This window comes from Thunnus maccoyii, chromosome 11, assembly GCF_910596095.1.
Source record: "Thunnus maccoyii chromosome 11, fThuMac1.1, whole genome shotgun sequence".
Lineage (NCBI taxonomy): Eukaryota > Metazoa > Chordata > Actinopteri > Scombriformes > Scombridae > Thunnus > Thunnus maccoyii.
In genome coordinates, this window is record NC_056543.1 from 9,892,839 (window position 1) to 9,913,027 (window position 20,189).

General features: G+C 41.3%; 1 protein-coding gene across 2 annotated transcripts in view; it reads left to right on the forward strand.

The window, feature by feature from the left end:
• The first annotated feature begins 144 nt into the window (after window positions 1–144).
• Window positions 145–20,189, forward strand: part of ptpn4a (protein tyrosine phosphatase non-receptor type 4a) — a 77,734-nt gene continuing 57,689 nt past the window's right edge. The window contains exon 1 of one of the 2 annotated variants that reach the window (XM_042425790.1): window positions 145–680. The gene's annotated coding sequence lies outside the window, so the exon portion shown is untranslated. Of the gene's footprint in view, window positions 681–12,616; window positions 12,975–20,189 lie in introns of those variants that run through there. The other variant, XM_042425791.1, reaches the window with a different exon arrangement.

Sequence of the window (20,189 nt, forward strand, 5' to 3'; positions counted from 1 at the left end):
TTTATGTGTTGATCATAAATGTAGGAGCAACAGATTACAGTTTTGGAGCAGCTCTACCTGGGTGCGCTCAAAAACAAACAGCGCGCCTCCCGCTCTCTGGCCCCGCCCCTGCGCGCTCGGTTTGCGCCATTACGTCACTATGCTGAACGCTACTGTGCTGCAAGGCAGGCAGCGAGCAAAGCAGCTGCAGTGAGACCGGGAGCGCTGACAACAACGAACAGGCTCATGTTGGGAAAGTCAGAAACGCAACATTTGCCTTCTCTATGACTTAATGTCCAAAATAGTTCACTTCTAACCTTTTTTTGGCGATCATACTTTCTTTATTTTGACGCATGCGTGGGATTATATTTCTTATTCTCTCGACCTGAAATGACTGCTAGTCGCCGTGTCTAGCCAATGGTTACTGCGGGGGCTCCTGTCTTGTGGATTATCCGTCGTCGCCGAGGCAGTCGCATGGTCGAGCCCGGTGGAGGCCCCGCTCTGCTGGATGGATGTGTGTGAATCAGCGGCGGACTCCGAGTACTGATGAAGACTGTGATAATGATGATGCTTGGGTTTCATCGGCAGCGGGTGAACTGATCTTGAATGTTCGGGCTATATCGCCCCTACACATACCATTTCCTCACAAGGCAAAAATTATATTCCTTAAAAACTGGACGCCCCTGGAGCAGTTTATGACGGTAAGAAAATACACTCTTTCACAGGCCACCAGCTTTTTTTTCCTTCTTACAGCCAGCTGACGTTAGCTAGCTAGCTTAGTGCTGTCACTTTTATCCAAGTTGCTACCCGCACGGCCAAAATGGCTAATATTGCGAAATAACATTGGGATAACGCTGCTCCAAATGGCCTGTTTTGTCATTACACTTGTCTCTGTTTGAATGGGATCTCACAAAAAGAAACAGAAAGCCATAATATACATTTTATTCTATAACCTTTATCGCCAGTGGTTGGTGTAGCCTGCTTGTTTGCTAACGCTAACTGTTTCGTAGCCCATTCAATACCTCGCAGTTTACTTTTACGTAGCTGCCGAAACAGTAGCTAACCTAACCAAGTGTGCGCAGTATTGGCATGCATTGAAAAGATTTATTGAATTCATGAAACTTTGTTCAGCTTTTTTTTTTTTTTGCAGGAGTCGACATGTAGCTATATTTAGTTAAACAGGCCGTTAAGAGCTCATTCATTTGCACAGTGCACAATAAGCCCTTTAATGACAGTTGACGTTCAATGGGACGAGCGCGGCGGCAGTTAAATGCCTTCAAAGATGACATTCCTTTATCATAAGCGATAGCAGTTAACGGGTGATTATTGATTATTTCTTTGTCGTGTTTCAACGCAAGTGTTGTTTAACTGAGCTTTAGTACACAGCGAGCGCTTAGCGGTGCATCGATGAAGCAGAAAAAACCCGTTTCAGACCCTTAAAAATATAACCGATGTGGGGTTTTCATTCATTGCGACATCGTTGTTGACGCACCGCTTGTTACAACTGCTCTCATGTACGTGTCACATCCTAGAAATGTCACACCGGAGGCCCTGTATAACTGTAGGTAAGCTGCTTATCGCGACCCTGCTTTAAGTAGCCCCGTGCATCATTAATTGTTCATAATAATTGATTGGAAAGAGAGCTCGTGTTTGCTGACAGAAAAAAGCTGTTGACTGTGTGGTGTTAAGTAATGGATGTGAGGGTTAGCTGTGGTGAGGCGTCCTCCTTTTTTTCGATGACGTAATCCTCCACCATCCGTGCCACATCTTTTGGGTCGCAGTCGGTTCCTCTGCTGCTGCCGCTGCTCAGATCATATGGACCCTGCTCTACCCTGTTTCTCCAGCCCCCCCTCCCCTACCATCTATGTCTCTTTCGTGTCTATTTGAAGAAAGAATCATGCTTTGTATTGTCTGAATGGGATTTGAGTTTGTTAGAGGCTGCAAAGGGAGGGATTATGAATGAAATCTAGTAGTTGGGATCGTTTTTTTTCACGTATTCCCCCAAAATCAGCAGCTCCAAAAGTGTATCAGTGAAGCAGGCACCTGAAGCCCCCCTATATGCACCTAACCCCCTGATGACATACTGTGTGTATACACTCACTGAGCACCTTGTGTTCCTAATGTTTAATAGGAACACTTTTCAATAAAATGCACTCCAGTACACCACCACCACCACCCGCTACGACCCCTATAATAAATATAAAGAAGAATTATCACCTTTCTGACAATGTCAACAAAAACTGAAACTGTATAAGCTTCGTAAAAGTAGAATTTATGGCAGAGCTGTTGCATTAGATTGCACAGGTGTTCCTAATAATGTGCATATCAGTATGATTTTCACTGATGAGTATTCATTTCTGATGGAAAAAAAAAATTGCAGATAGGAGTCCAAAAAAAATGTGTGTCTTTAGTTGGTTGGTCTTGACCTGAATACGTTTGGGAATCCCTGTCACAGGCGGATGGTTGGTTGCTGAAGCTGAACTACTTATCTTGGGAATTAGGCCTGCCATGTTGCACATTTTTTATTTGGGGCACCATTCTAGTCTGTTGATTGCCACCATATTATATATTAAAGCTGTGTTAGTAAGGATTATTTTGCATTCTGTAAAGCACTTGTTTTTAGGCTTGTTACTCATGTGAATGATATGTAACTTGACGGCTCACTGACACCAGTCTTGATGAAATGTTAAGCGATTATTTACAGTGAGATACACTCTTCAGAGCTTGGTTAAAGTTAGGTGCATTATTGTCAACAGTCCCTCGCTTGTTTGATCATGAGGAATAGATTAAAGATTTTAACTTGGTTCCAGGTAATTTCATCCTTTTAATCACATGATTTCCTCTACATTTATATTCATCTGGCCTACCTATTTTTTGTTTTTACACACCTACTGATAGTGTCTAGCATCAGTGTATTTGCTGGTTGTTATTGGCTCTTTTAAAATGCTTAAATACATGACTCCTGCCCAAAATGCTCCCTACCGAATAGAATTACACTGAAAGCCCAGATAAAACCCTGCAACTGTAGATTTAGATCTCAGTGACAATAGGAGAGTCAGGCATCCGGGTTTCTTGAGAGGTTCAATCATTGATCACAAAAAGGGGACGCTTGTTTCTGACTGTGCACATCGCAAGTTCAGAAATGATGTGTTGAGGAGAATCCTCGATGCGTAAACCTCCAAGAAGTCCTGAGTTTAAAGAGGGGATGGACCCAGCTGGTGAAGATCAAATCGCCTGTGGCAATGACCCTGCTTTACTTGAGCAGCACACCTGAACCTGCCGTCCCAGTGGTGCACAACAGAAGCGTGTGTGAGAGAAAGAGAGAGAGATGGAGCGAGAGAACAGATAAAAGAGGGGGAAAAAAGAGGTGAAGAAGTGAGGAGAGGAAAGAGAGAGAGATGAGTAGAGAAAGACTGAGGGAGGAAGACAGAAGGGGGCACAGGTGTGGCCTGGGTAATGGGGATAAATTGCACCTGCTATCACAGGGCAGGGGGATCCCATGGGAGCAAGTTAGGAGTTAGTAGATATTATCATCACATCCCAGTTCAACATGTTCAAATTTAGCTGTGGCTGTAGCACATAGGCGAATTGTTATTCAACCTTACATTTATTTCCTACTGTTGGGGTGGGTATATGTCATTTGTCTTCACCTTAGCTGAAATGATTCTCATCATGTGGCCTAGCCTGCAGTTTATTCCAGGTCTGTAGTATGTGTACAACAGTTTCAAAAGTTGTTGGTCAATATTGCCTGTAAAAAGGATTAGCATTGACAGTAACAGCAAAAATGTGAATAAAACAATTGATTCAGAGTTAAAACAACACCATAAAAGAATACTTTCCTTTGGAATCAGTGGTGAGATGTGCAATCGGCATTGCTTCAAAATGTTGTCCTTTTTATTTTCTTTCCTTCATTTCCTTCATAGGTGTATGGTGTAGTCACAATATATGACATATATAGTTTCTTCTTTTACAAATGAGGCTATCCAGAAATGTCATCATTGTGCATGTGAGTAGTACTATACATGAACTGTTGGAGACTTTTTGTGAAAAAGAGACAATATGTTTTTTCTTTATGTCTAGATTTCAGTAGAGCACAAATATCCAAATATGAATGGACAGAGAAGATTGTCAGGGTTCCAGTGATATGTTGATGGGACATTGTGAGCCTTAGTGATATCAAATAATGTATTTATTGTGCCAAATGAACAAATTACAGAAACCCCTTTTTCATTTATTTGATCAGTCTGATTGTTTTGCTGATTGTTTTGTTCTGTATCAGCCAGCAAGATTTGAATACGCTATTTCACGTTTTGTGACATTATTTTGATTGATATCAAGTTGTAATATCATGTTCTTGGGAAAGAAAACAATCCTTTTTAAAAAAAAATATTCTGGTGAATCTGTCCACAGGGTTACGTGCTGTAATTGTGCTGCACTGCACTTCCGGTTCACACACAGACATAGATGTAGCTGTGAAAAGGTCGACTCGGTTCCTTTTACTGGAGAAAAAAGTTTGATGATTATGAAGCAAAATCTCAAGTTATATAGAGCGTCTTTTTTTCTATGATTTCAAAGGGAATTTACTGAAAGTTATCTGTAACAGACTGCAGAGAAACCTGATGATTTTGAGAATAAAGGCCATAAATGTTGACGGAAAATGTGTTCTGGCACAAAGGGCTGAGAGCTTTGTGTGGAAAGTCTGCTCCATTATGATTATTTAGGGACTTCAGACAATTCGGACGGTTATTGTATTAATGTTTTTTACATCATGCACCTATCCAGTATTACACCCACCTAGTTCAGCAGTTCTTTATTCAACCCTTGATGATATCCTTTTGTTTTTGATCGGAACTGAAGAAGCTCATGAGCGAGGAACAGTGTTAAATAATTCAACTTTACTGGCAGCACTACAACTTACATGTTTTGGTTGACGGTTGCAAGCGTTAGGCTGTTTCATTTGTTTTAATGTGGTAAACCAGGAGGGGCAGCAAATTTATGTCCTCTTTGACATCCTAAGGGCCCTCAGTAGTTGATTTATCATGCCATTTTTGCATATGTGTCTCCACAGGTCTAGTTGGTACCTGCAGAGAAGATGCGTAAAGATGACAGCCTCCTGGTTAAACATCATAAACCAGCCCACATAGCAAAGTAGTCAAAGGTCAACCATTGTTCTTGCCGGTTTTAAAGGCTGAGATGTGTACACACTGTGGGACCGGCTAGGAGAGCAGAATGTGTAGAACATTATATGTCCAAAGATCCTCTGTTTCCTATATGAAGTCACTTATTCTTAGATCTTTTGCAGGCATTCCTAGAAGAAGCAAATAAGCAAAATGCCATTTCCTTGTGAATGTAATGTGTTTTGGAACTTAACGCAGCTGTCATTTCTGTCACTCTCTGAGTTTTGTACTTTTTTTTTTTTCCTCTCTATCTTTGTCTGACACCTTATGTCTGCTTAGTCTCAACGTTGGAAAGACACACCCTATACCACTCAGCATGGTGCTCAATAGTGCTGACAGCTCAGTATTGGTGTTAACTCACAGTGTTGGTAAGAAGTATGCTGGCTGGCTGCTGCAGACAAGATACATTATCAGGCTTCAAAGATGCTAGTATTCACGTATCTTACATTAGTAGCCTCGCATTCATCACCAGAAGTGCTGTGAAAAAAAGCCTGTTAGTATTAATGAACTTTAACTTCTGGCATCACTATATCCATTCATACTTGCTTATTAAGACCAACGCTTGTGCTCGTTTCAAATTGAGTGGTATGTACCTTTTTTTTAAGACCCCTCATAAAACCCTCTTATTTATTTGCGTGAGACCGGACTCCCTATGACCTATGCTGACTCTTGGTGACAGCCCTGTCAAAGAGCAGCCTGTTCATGTTTAACCAAGAGGACCAGCTGCCTGCCCATTCCATTATAACCCTTTGGAAAGCTCACAGCCCTGTTTGTAGTTGGGAAGCGCTGTAAGCGGAGCTATTGATAGACGGAGTTTGGCCATTTTATTTTACAGTGGCTGCACACCAACAAGACTGTTGCCAAGTTACTTGGGATTTTGTGCCAGCTTATTCCTAGAATGTTGTGCATCTTGCATCAGTAATTACATGAAGGATAATTACTGCCAACACGTTAATCTAAAGTGGGAGGTAAAACAGTCGACATACATTTACAGTTCGGGCCTAACATGTCACAGGCTGCTAGCGCTCTCAGATCACCATCATTTTCCTGAGCTACAGTTTCCTACTGACTGGCAGTCCTTAAGTGAACCAGCCACCCATTCACATAAATATCCAGCCAGATAGGTCTCAGAAAGTGAGCTAGTTAGTGGTCTGTTGCTGGGGCGGATATGGCACAACTCTTTAGCAAAAAATCATCTCAGGAGCCCCAAACACAGCTGTGTTTATTCTGTGCAAGATACCACAGTGACAGAGTGCCAGAACAAAGGTGCTTTGACAGTTTTAGACTTCCAAAAATTTAAATCAAGTATTGCCATATTAGTTGCGACACATTTGGTAGCAAAATAATAGTATCGTGTAGATGTGTCTGTCAGGCGTTTTAGTCTCAATATTGGAAAAGCAGAGACGAAGACTTGCATGTTTACATGAATTTTTTAAGTTTTAAGACTAAAAATAATTACGGTATTTTCTGCCTGTGAACACTGGGACAAAAATAACAGTGGCCTTGTGAATTGTAGATGGATTCAGTTCTAGCAGGGAAAAAACCTTATTATGTGAAGTAATTGACAACGTTTATTCATAGTTAGACAGTCATAGTAGTGTCAGATCATAGTCATTCTTTATGCTCGTATAAAAATGTTCTAAGTAGTCTTGTGAGTAGCCATTTCTGTGACACACGGACTAAAAAAAGGCAGAAAAAACCATTAAATCACTCAAAAGTACCTTTTTATGAAACATGAATTTGTAGTGGCTCTCCTTCTGAAAAATTGTCTGAATGTCTTTGTTCCATTTTTAAGATTTTATTATAGATGTATTATTGTCAGATCAGGATCACCTCTTCCCTTCCCCCTCTGTCTCTCTCTCTCTCTCTCTCTCTTTCTGTCTATCTAGTCTTGGTGTATCTGGATTATGCAGAACCAATCAGGTGAAACTGCATAATATGTTAATGGTGTTCTCAGTTAGTGGGGAGTCATAATGGTTTGATTAGCTGAAACAGCATGCTATCCAGCTAGAGAGAGGAGAGAGACAGAACCCCTACTTCTTATGCACACACACACACACACACTAAATGCTTTGAATCCACCAGTTTACATTCAGGTATACAGGATTCAGACAACACCTGAGAGAAATGTGACCCTACATACACACACACACAATGTCTTTTATTGATGTCTTGGAGATCTCTGTGAATGTAAGAGGTTGGGATTAGGCCCAGTTGTGGCAATCATACTGTATCAGCACATGAGGACAGCCCAGATTATGAGGCGGTAAGGACAGTCCCCTTTTGTTTTCCCACTGGGAGCAGTGTGTGATAAAGATAGTCTCTCTCAGAGTAGCATACAACAAAGACAATTTGTAGGATTTGGGAAATTAAAAGGGGATGATACTGAAGAAGTGAAACAAGTTCATCTTGCTGCTTCTAATTCACCACTGGCAATCAATCCATAGCCATAAATTACATTTTGTCCAACAACCATAGCCAGCGTTTCACAGATATTAACCAGCTGTTTATTGAATAAAATGTTTTTTCCATTTATATCTCTCTACATAAAAAAAATAAGGTTTAACTGTCAAGAAGCAACAAGCACATTAACAAATTGGCATTGGGGCGGTACTTTTTTCCCCCAGTATGGAGTATCAATAGACCACTGGGTCCATTATTTTTATGTGACCTACATCTGTAAAATGCATTTCTGACTCAATCTTTTGATTTATTAAGGGGAAATTGACTCTTTACTCCACTAGCCCACAAGCCTGTAGGCCTTGGCAACATAAATAGTTGCTCTAGATATCCGTTATAATTCATCATCCTGTATCAGCCCTGAGATGAGTCACTCGTGTGTTCTAACTCAGTTTGCAGGACTAGATTATGCCAGCAGAGCCAGGAGATAAAGATAGCTAGATTATAGTTTAGGGGCCTGTGTGTGTTAGACCTGGTTAGCCCTGCAGAGGTTGGATTAAGACATAGCAACATAAAGGTATTAAAGGATTAACATTATCATTGATCATCACCGGTTATGAGATGGATAGATGCAGGGATGGCCATCAGATAAATGAAAGGATGGGAGAGAAAAGGGTTGACTGGACGTGTGATTGGCATCTGAATGGGTAGATTGAATAAGTGAAGCCGTGATGATGACTATACTGCTTTAGATATCGAGTATCTTCAAAGAGCTGCAGATTTTTGCATTTATTAGTGCAAAAAAATCACTTACTGCTGTTTTAAAAGAAACAGGCAATAGGCCTCTTTCACAGAAGACAGTTTGACATGTCATAATAGGACAAGCACAGGTGTAAATACTACTTAAACAAGTTTTTTTGTACATGTACGTCTATTAAAAAACTCAACTTGCAAAACAAAAGATATCCAGTGCGGCACTTTCAAACTGGACTATCAATCAGTAATGAAATACATGAATAATCTCTGTAATTAAATGGACTATTCAATCTTTTAAAATAATACTGTCATATTTTATTCATTTCACTGTATACTGTTATTGATTAAGGGGGATCCAGGGTGCCCTTTTGAAATCTGGCCATGGACAAGGGATGAAAATTAGCCCTCCAGGCTAACTCTGGCTGATCAACGAGCATCGTCTCTGATAAATAAGTTGATAATAAAATGTACTCGTGCCTATTCTCAGTTCTGCATTCAGCTTATTGAAATGTGTTTACTCGGTCAGTTGACGGTGTCAGTTTAGCTGCTGAATTCTTCTCAGTCCCTTTTCTCTTCCTCAACACGTAGATATCCTTCAATCTCACTTCCTTACCCATCTCATCCACCCAGACCTCTGCGGTCTTGAGGGATCGGTACCAAGAAGCAGCTTTAAATTACTGCTGAACTCTGAGCAGTCGGTGCCGCCGTCAGTCGCTGAACATCGTTAATTTATTTAACTGTTTAAACATTGTCGGTGTGCTCGCGGTTGCATACGTTTTCTCATATGATATGGTTCAATTTATAGTAGTATGTAGTGAGATATCGTGACAAAGTGAAGTATTGCACCAGTGTTGGGAATTAGTGCATCGATGGTCTAAATGAAGAGAAAAGTCTTTCAGATGAGGCTAGAATGAAATCAGTCCTTCCTCTCCATCATTGCTCAAGGAAAACATATCATTATATTATTATAGAGTAACCACTGGATGATATGAGTATACTTCAACATTTTTCATCTGAGAGAGAGGACTCCCCCATCCACTGCAGCCCATCCCCCACCTTTACACACCTCAGGTATGTGAGTACAGCTGGCTCCTAACTCTTTACTTAAGAGTTATGCTCCGGCGCGAGTCGCGGCTTGTCCTTTCCCCTCACTATCATTCTTCCCATTCTCCCCCCCCTAAAATGCACGAACACAGCGACACACGCACCAATCTATACACGTTTACACATACACATTTTCCTAAAGATGTATTGTGATGTGCTCAGCAGAGATTTTTGTAGTCCCATTCTAACCTGCTGCTTGTGCAACCTGAGCTTAGCGTGTGGTTGTGTGTGTGTGTGTGTCAACTTCGGATCCTCAGGTCTGCCTTTGAAACAGCTGCTTAATGAGCCCCGAATACCAAAGGAGGTCAAAGGACACAGTTGCTCGAGGACAGTGGGTCAGAGCCAAAAATGGGTTGCACTCCTTATTCTGCTGCGTCCCCCTCATGAGAATCGAGTGTGCGTTTACATGCACTTCAGTAACCTGGTTACTCTGAGAAACCAGGCTAAGCTGCTAATCAGAGAACCAGTTTACATGCACCGCGGATACATGCAGCAGATCAGTAACTGTATTTCTCCCCCTACCCCCCCCCGAAGATGCTGTTTTCTGACGTGTGTGTGTGTTAGGCTGCATTAAAACCAAATCTGGCAATGCATGAAACACTGCAATCCTCCCATTCATTTAAAAGGGGACAGCATGTTTATGCTGCAGGAGTAGAGCTCAGCAAAAAAAAACAAAAAAAAAAAAACGCAGCAGCTGTCCGGCTAAGAAGTTGAACCAGACTCGACTTTTGCCAAAACGCAACCCAACGTCATGCTTCCGTGGCTGTGAGTATTACAAATCGTTGCGTGGTGTTTTGGCTTCTAATAAGTCCTTAAATGCATTCATCTGTAACTTCAATGCCTTTCATTGTTTCACACACCCCCACCATTGTAGCCCCCTTGCGTCATAGTACCGGATCGCCGTATTTGGTGTGAACGCAGCCTTATAGGAGACCGGAGGAGGACAGACAGAGCAGAGCTTTCCCACATAGTGTCAAAGTGTCTGAATTTAACAAATAGTCAAATGTTTCAGAGGTGGAAACCAACTTTTTAGACGTCTACAGGCTACTTTGTGTTAGTTTCACTGGGTTCCCACATGTCCTTGAAATCCTTGAAAGTTTGTGAATTTAAGAAAAAAATAATCAAGGCCTTGAAAGCTTTTGAAAGCAGACATAAATAGACACGGGTCATTGAAAGTGCTTGGATTGATATATGTTGTGCAAGAGCAGAATATTGTTTTGTTGTGCTGTGAGCTTCTATAAAGCTGCTAGTTCTCATTATAAAAAGTCCGTGTCGTAACAGTAATTAACCTTGATCCGTGACTCATACTATGCCGTGTCGGGTCCTTGAATCGGAGGGAACCGGGCCTGAAAAGTCCTTGAAAAGTGCTTGAATTTGATGTTAAAGAAGGTGTGGGAACCCTGGTTTCAGTCATCGGATGGAAGTATTTGAAATAAGAGGATGCATCACTCCGTGTCATGATCTCTCCTTTCATCCAGCCGCTCTGCTGGGCTTTCCCTTTCTGCACTCCCTTTTTACGCATAAGGGTACTTGTAAATAGTCAATTAGAAATCTGGTTACGTGTATACATGGCAGAGGAACTAGCATAACTTTCTGCTGACACCAGGTTTTTTTTAACCTTCTGTACCTGCTTACGGTTACAAGGTTTCTTGTTTACATGACATTTAAGAAAGAAGCATACTGGAGAAAGCTGGCTGTAACCAGGTCACTTCAGTGCATGTAAACACACTGATTGTTGTTGATCTCAAACTGAGATTAAGTAGGACCAGGTGGTGTTAAAGAAACACTGGTTTACAAATGTTTTTCCAGAGTTTTAACTCGATCAAATTGCTCGTAATTATGTATCTAAAAAGCGATGACATTTTCGGTTATTATTTGATGGTTTCCACCATCAAAGAACTCAGCTCTGCCAGTCAGAAATAGACCTGTTTTTACCAACCAGCAGTAGTAGTGACAGTAAATGAGTCATATTTTGGTTCCATCATTTATTAAAAGACTAGTAGGAGGGACTCTCTACCCCATAGTTTTCTGCCTTCCTTTCCAGACATGCAGTGTGTTTTTTTTGTTTTTTTTTTTTTGTGTGTGTGACACTTGACAGGGTTATTTCTGGAACATCAACAATTTACACGGTAAAAACCTAGTTTTATCCGCTGCTTGTTTTGCTTGGAGATGGGTGGAGGAAACGCAAAAGCAATTCTATATCCAAGTCAAACAAAGATGCAAGAAAAAACAGTCTAAAAACACTGCTGTTTTTTTTATTTTTTTATTTCATACTGCTTCAAAACTCTCCACTGTCAGGCTTGTTTTCTGTCATCCCACCTCCTTACTAGTAGTGAATCACAGTCATCACGATTAACTCTGTGTAATTTCTCTCTCTCTACGTCATTTCTTCAGTTTTAGACAGTTAATAGACAGGTGCTGAATGTAAATAGGGGCTGTGAAAATGTGGGCACCGTGGATGTTAGATGATGCAGAAAGGGGGGGGAGGGGGGGGGGGGGGTAAAGGATCGTCAGCGTGCGTAGAGATATCTGGTTACAAAAGCTTGTGGGCATGCTTTTCTGGAGGGTGTGTCTACCCACGTGAGCTGGATTGCTCCGAACAGCACACACACACACACTCACATGTACCTCCCTCTGCTCTCTTGTTGACATCTGGGCCTGCCCTAACATTTCTAAACTTTAACTCACTGCCTCAGGATAGGAGTAATCTTTTCCTCAGGCTAACTTTTTCCCAGCAAACCAGAGCTGCACACGAGGACACTTAAAACATTCATTTTTCATGTTTTGTGGAACTAAAACCAGGCAGATAGGTGCATCTACCTATTTACTCCTCTTATAATTGATACCAAAATGGAGAGAACTGCTGATCAGATAAAATCTATTTGAGGATATTTATTAGGATATTTCCCAGTATCAATATATATATATATCATGATATAGCAAATACATGTTTGAATAGAACAGTTATGTGAAGGAGATCTATGTTTGGAAGCAAAAAGAAAAAAAAAAAACGGAAACCAGTAATGTTACAGAATCCGTTTTTGAAACAGACTTTGGTTACACACAGAAAACCAGCTTGCTTTCAGTTGAAGTGTGAGAAGTGACTCAATAAGTTGTGTAATCAGCAAAAAAGACATTTAATTAATCAATTGTGATGCTTCACAATTAACTGGCACTGCTGCTGTAATGTTAGCATGAAATATCAGCTGACCTTTATAAAGCTAGTGTTTGTTTCATTTGTTTTTATTGCTATTACCCACATGTAGTTCTCTCTGCATTAGCCCTCCCGTCTGTCTCTGGTGTGAGAATCAAAAACCAGCAGAAAAACACGCAGACATCAGTCTGTTCTCAGTGGCAGAGAAGGGAAAACAGCACAGGAAAGGCAAAACAAGGTTGCAGGACAGTTATCACAAACAAGTTTGCAGAGGAACTGCAGAGTCAGCCTTCTGTAACACATACAGTACATTTCTGAAGCGAACAGCACACACGCAACTTTCTTCATTTTGACTGCAAGAACACTCAAGAGGCTTGTTTCTACGGAAGTTGAATGCACTTATTGTAAGTTACCATGGACAAAGGCATCTGCAAAATGAATGCAATGTAACAACATACAGTGCAACTCTTTGCTGCAGGTTTATTATTTTTGTTTTGCACTTTAAAAACTGTAAAAATATTTATGTATTTTTTTAAAAACTTATTCGATTGTTTTAAACATGCTTGGAAGGTAAAACACATTATTAACAGAGAGTGAATGCCAAGTAATTTTACATTTTATAAAACTGGATCTTTTTTCAGTGCATGCATTAAACTCAAGACTTTAAACAAGACTTGGTTAAAAGCTAGTCAATGTCTGGACCGTTTATGGTCAATGTACAAAATTGTGGCCAATTTGTTACAAGGAAAGTCAATGGTAGTGTTTATAATGTGAATTCCTGGATATTAAATGTTCATTGGCAGCTGTCTGTAGTGGTCCCAGTAATATTCATTGGTAAAGTGTACTGAAGTAGCGTATCACATGACATGGTTTTGCTATGTTTGAGCCACTCATATCTCAGGATGTTTGATTTGAAAGAGAACTTATTTTACTTCTAATTATAACTATTGTAATTATCTGTTAACTCGCCCTGCTCTTTCATCTGTTTCTATCTCAGACTCACTCTGCATTGAGTGTTTTGTCAGATTGATTGTTATTCGGGGCGCTTTAATTCCCTCGTGCCTCCCGGCGTATGGAGAGCTGTTTTCTCTCCTACTCTGCAAGCTCATGCTGTTTGTTTGTCCCGGCTCGGATGCGGCCGAAGCCGCGAGAACCAAACGTTGGAGGTTTCTCATGTGCAGCAGCCCCAGGCGTACCACCACCACTACCACCACCACCACTGCTGGGTGAGCTGCCAACATCATCCATGACGCTCCCCGCCGGCACCGAGGCCGCGGACCTCACACGCGGACCTCACACGCCGGGTCCGCCGCAGCTATATATCCACACGCTCCTCCAACAGTTGTGTAATCATGCATATGGGAGGAGTCCAGGTGACGACCGAGGTAGGGCGTCTGCTGGTCCGGCTGCAGGGCGCTGTTAGGGTGCGATAAATTCAGAATGAGCCGCAGTCAGTGGAACCGCTGTAAACGTCCCCTGAGGATGTAACAGAAAACTGTTCTCATTGAATCATTCTGAACTACGGCCAATGGGGAAACTCCAACGCTCGGCCGGGCAACCAATGGTGTAACCTCCATCACTCAGTGAGTCAGTCAGTGACGGACAGACATTCCCGTGTGAACGGATGGCTCCGCTGTTGTGGTCCAGCAAAAAACAATATCAGGACCAAAGTATTGTTAACTTTTTAAAAAAAAAATGGAAAAAAAGTGCTGACAAGTAACACAACTAAGATGGAAACCGTGTCAAGATCTTGTGCTGCTCTTAAATTTGCACTTTAGTAAGTAGCAACACAGTCAGAAACCCTGTTTAAGCCACGCTAGCAGAGAGTTGCTGATTCTCAAAACAATAAATGGGACAGACTGACAATCAATATGTCAGTCCTTCAATCCATTGATCTATTTCACTGGGTGTTTTCCTGCTAGTTCTGTACTGTATCAGCTTCGGTCTCCCTCTGGGCATTTGTCTAGATGTTTCTACGTGTTTGACAGCTTTGTGTTTGCTGCAATTATCAGTCGGAAAAACAAATTACAGCCTATGTGATTTTGCACTGTCAGGTCCCGCGTGTATGTGTGTGTGTGTGTGTGTGTGTGTGTGTGTGTGTGAGCTTATATCCAGTATTTGTGCATGCAGAAAGAAAGTGAGCAAAATGGACAACCATATCCTGGGAGAATCAGTGTGTGTGTGTGTGTGTGTGTGTGTGTGTCAGAGATGGGAATGAGACGACCGAGAGAACATGAGAACAAGATTGTGTGTGCGTGTGTGTGTGTGTGTGTGAGAGAGAGAGGGAGAGGGAGAGGGAGAGAGAGAGGGAGAAACAGGCGGCCTTGCTGCTATTTTCTGGGGCAGGCTATCAGGCAGTGAGGCAGCAGGGAGGGATAATAACAGAAGCTGTTACATTCTTGTGGTTTCTCTGATTTCAGCATGAGGCAGGGGGCTGGCTCTGGCTGACTCACGGCTGCTCTGCCTGCTCTCTCTCTCGCAGCCTCAATGCCAGCAGAAGCTGCTAGCAAGAGGACAATACATGACATTTCTTTGGACACTTTTATCTCACCGGACCATGAATCAGTGCATATTTTAGCACTGCTTACTTAAGAATGAACCTAGCAACTGATTAACACCGGCTAACCCACCACTGGAGCGGTGATAATAACTTTACTTCATAGTGTAGGAGGTCAGGTTTGTTCCTCAGGGCCTGTTTCAGATGCTACAGTTGAGGACTGGCCGTTATTTGGGTATTAAATATCTTGGTATATGTTTGGTTGTGTTGGTATTGATGTTTAGAGGAGTTGTCATAGTTACAAGAACGTAGCAACAGCGCTTCTGTGCTTCTTCCATTGAGAAACTGAAACAACTAAGCAGGCTAGAAGGGGATGAGATGTTGTGTGTATGCCCTACAGGAGCAAGGTAACAATATAAAAGCATTTAGTCATTTCACATTAAGAGTTTAGATTATGAGAAGATCAGGTGTTAATCTGGTTACACCAGCCAATCATGGTAACATCATTAGTGCTGCAACAGTTAGATGATTAATCTATTAGTATTATAGAACTGATTAATCATTTGTTATCAGCCAAAATATTGTCTGTTTACATGTTACAGCCTCCCAAATGTTAGGATTAGTCACTTTTCACTTTTAATTAGCTATTTGAAAGTATAATTTTGGGTTCTGGTGAGATGCTTTACACCAAATAATCAATTCATATCAGAAGAAGTTTGACATCAATTTGTGTTTTAAAGTAATTTTTACTTGACACAACTAATGCATGCCATAAATGTGATAATACTTTAAAAAATACTTTGAAATGTGTATTTATTTCATCATGCCAGTCTCCGTATTAGTGTGCATCCTTCTTGTTTTCAGTGGATCTTTTTTATTCTATACAATAGCACCATTACTCTCAAGTTAAATCTGTTTGATTGTTTCATTTAAGCCTTCATTTAGGTCTGGGGTTTCGCTAATCTTCTTTTGTGAAATCAGATTAATCTAGAACAGTCCGGGCAAAATCGAGCAGTGTTTAACTCATGCTTTTGAAACCTGGTTTGCTGTATATTAGGCCAATGCTGCAGAGGAAACGCTGTCGTGCCTACAAACGCTAACACAGATACTTATAGCCCACACAAACCTATACTGGCCTACATAACGTGATAAAGCTATAAAGAACATGTAGTTTATGTCACTTACCAGTGTTTCTAATAAAGCTAATGCTGCAGAATACATAAACAAATGTTTTCTAGATTCTATCAGCTTTTCTATGGCTGATGTCCGGTAATATATCTGTACATGCAAATACACTGCTAGCTCATCAGAAAAGACAGTGTGTGTGTACATTATCCTCTGTATCTCAACCTCATTAAAGGATAAGTTCACATTTTTTCTGTCTTAAAGCAATATTCAGGGGCCTAAATGAACATTGAAATCCAGAGCTCTATAGTGTGTCACTCGCATTTGCTCCTAAAAAACAGATGTGTGAACCGGAAAAATAATTTACGAGCACAGTGTGCAAGTAAAGATTACAACCTATTGTAGTCTCTCTCTCTCTCTCTCTCCCACCTGCTGCTATTCATTCAAAAGCCAGTATTTAATAGTCAGATAATGTGCAATGTTTATTAACGGTACATTTCGTTTCACAGAACAGAAATGCCACCGAGTATAGATATCAGCACACTAACCGTAGCCTCAGTTTGTGTGTCTCTCACACAGAGCAGCTGGTAGCGTTAGCGAGCCCGATAAGAGACAACAGAGAGGCGACGTCTTGCTAATAAAGCAAAGATGTATTCCTTTTCAGTGCGGCGGTAAACATAACACATGACCCGTCGATAACTAACTGTGATATATTCAGAGCGTAACAAGATATTCAGGGCTGACAACGGTAACGTTAACATGATGAACAGCAGGACTCTGGAGAGCCTCTCATAGCAGAGCCGCTAGCTCAGCTGCAACACAGAAACTTTGACAAAGGGCCTTGAACGTGCTTCTACTGACTGTCAAAGCTCCAGCGGACTCTCTGTGTTTCCAGCATGTGACACGGAGAGCAGCTGCTCACGGCTTGTTTTCTTCTTCGTTGTCACCTGACCGTCACCAGTCCATACAGCGCCTCCATAAGGAGGTGGAGGGTAGTGGCCCCAAGTGACTAGCAAATATTTAGCATTTTTACTTAAAATAATCACTAAAACGATGATTTGATTGTCAAAATAGTTGCAGATTAATTTTCTGTCGATCGACTAATCGTTTCTTTCTTAATGAATTCACTTCTTGACTGCGGTCCAACACGAAAAGGTGAATGATAGTTCAGTTCCTGTTCTCTCATTGATACTGGCCTCAGGTTATTTAAATTAGAGTCTGTTTGACAAAGACCTAAGCACACCCACACACAGCAGAGACAGCGGCAGGTGATAGCTGGCCTACAGTAGTGTGAAAGATAAACTGCTGAGAAGTTAATAAACTCTGTGTTAGTTGAACATTTTTCACTCTGCTCCTCATTTTTTTTTCATTTAGAAGCACATGTGCTCCTAGTGTAGAGCTCTGAAATAGGTCTTGCTTGCTCTAATCATTCCTCCCATTCATACTGGCCCTTAAGAGATCCCTTCCTAATATGCTTACAATGTAAGTGATGAGGGACAAAATCCACAGTCCTCCTTCCATGTAAAATGCAAAAACATATTTAAAAGTTCATCTGAAGCTAATATGAAGCTTCAGCTGTCCAAATTAGTCAGATCAAGTGGATGTCTTTTAAAGTTAAGGCCTCTGTCTCTTAGTTGTGATTGTTCCACAGGATTTTGTCCCCCATCACTTACATTGTAAGCACATTTTAGGATCTTTAAATGACCGGTATGAACAGGAAGAATGATTACAGCAAGCGAAACCTCTTTCAGTGTTCATACGGGGCAGCTGACAGACTGTGAAAACTGTGATGCATCATAACGCTCCGGCCACAGTCAGACAGGCTCTATGAAAATAAAGGCCGTCACCACTGTGTCAGGACTCTGACGTCGCACTGGGTTGAACGGCGCTAGCAGAAAATAAAAGTTCACTTAGCCTGATGCTGGGGAGATTTGTATCAGCTGTTTGAGTTTAAGACATTAAGCCGCGCATGCACCTTGGAATTTGTACGAAGCAAACCGTGGCCTAGAGGACGGATTAATCCAGATGAGAATTTCTACCTTCTGAACCTCAGGACATGCAAAAGAACGACAAATTGCTTTCTCAGTATTTTTCACCAACAGCTAACCTTATTTTCTACAGCGTGGAAACATTGTACAGGCTGTGAGGTGATTGTCAGGTAGGCCCACGCTTTCCTGTTTTGGCCCTGTTTACCAACCACAATGTGTTCCACCCACCTCCATCTCTTCATCTTCAACTCTTCATACAACCAGTGGTACAGAGACATCCCCTAACACCTCTCCCACACAGATGCTATGTGTTATATGAGCCATATAATACAGTCAAACAAGCTGTTTAATCGTCAACTCTAATTTACACCTCCTCCTCTTCTTGTATGGCCCGTGTTGCAGCAGGGCTTACGGTTAGCTTTGTGGTTAAATAGTTTGCAGCTGAGCACCCAGTATCTAAGTTATACATTTTATTATTGGATATTTTATTTATCTTCTATCCTGAGCGTCCGCAGTCGCGCTCACCGCATCCCCCTCTGCCTTTGTCACTGTCTAACACCAGAGAAATGTAAAAAAAAAAAAAAAAATTACATCTGTTTTTCCCCTCCTACAGAAAAGGCTCGAACCACAGCACTGTAAGGTCAAACCATACTGCTGTCAGACATGTAAATGTGACATAAAGAGCAACATGGTAGGATAAACACATTTGTGTGTGTGTGTGTGTGTGCGTGTGCGTGAGAGTACAGACAAACAGAGCAACATCATACATCAGTCACAAAAGTCACAAACAGACTATTTTTTTTGTTTTTAAGAAATTACTGTTAAAGTCATTTTGACTTAGAATCATCACAAAATAACATATAGGGAGGAGGAGATGTGGCACAGCTTTAAGTTTCCTGAATCATGTGTCAAACAGAATCCCTTTCATCAGCAAAATAGAGCTGACTCTTTACACTTTGTCCCATACGTGGTTGCACATGCACACACACACGTGCACACACACACATGCACACACACACGTGCACACACACAGGCCGCCAGTTACAGCTCTATAAAACATGGTATTTTTCTCAGAAGTGAACCTTTTACGCCGTAGATAATTTTAAGATGTTTTTAAAGCAGCAGATGTGTTTCTGTCATAACGTGCACCGGCGTGAGCGAAGTGTGAGTTTGCAGGTTTAGGTGTGAATGAGACATCATGTCTCTTTGTCCTCACAGGGCTGTTGGATATTATGTGTTAACCGCTCCGCTTTCAATGAACTTTTTTATTTAAGGACAGCGTTAGAAAGTTGTTAAATAATGTGTGTAAGGGTGTCACATTCACATGGCCTGCTGTGCATCTGTAGACAGAGGGAGGAGTTGTCTAAATGCACCCAGGGAAAGAATTAAAGAGCGTGTTAATACTTTTAATTTCTTTTGTGTATGGTATTGTGTCCTGTGTATTGTTTGTTAACCCTGACAAATGCTGTTTTTACATTTGAGAGCAGTAAAAACACCCTGAGCGCTGTTCTTTTTAGTCCAAAATGACCCAGAATTTACAAAAATGTGTAATATTTCAACTTTTTAACATTTTTGTGCAGCTGATACACATTTTTGTACATATAGGGTGTTCGCAGGTGCTTCACAGTGAATATCATTCATCGAGGGGTTGAATGTCTGTATTATTAATTGACTGCAATCAAACTATGACTCATATTCTGGTGTCAAAAGTAGGTGAAAGTTTTAACATTTTTAAGAAGGTGGGAAACCTCTTCACCTCACCTCAGACCACCTTGAACAAATCTGCATCTGTTAGTCATCCGTTTGACATATCCCCTTACTCCGAAGAGACGTTGAGAACTCATTGTGATAAAATGACTCAGGCGGCCTCTCTTCATCGCCTGAGCAAGTGACCTTTCGATGACGTTCAGTACAGCTTTGATAATAGGGACACATTTTTTTAGTGAAAAAACTCCCATCAGCCACAGGAGTTTCCAGGACAATGACTGTTGTATTGCCTCTGAGGATTT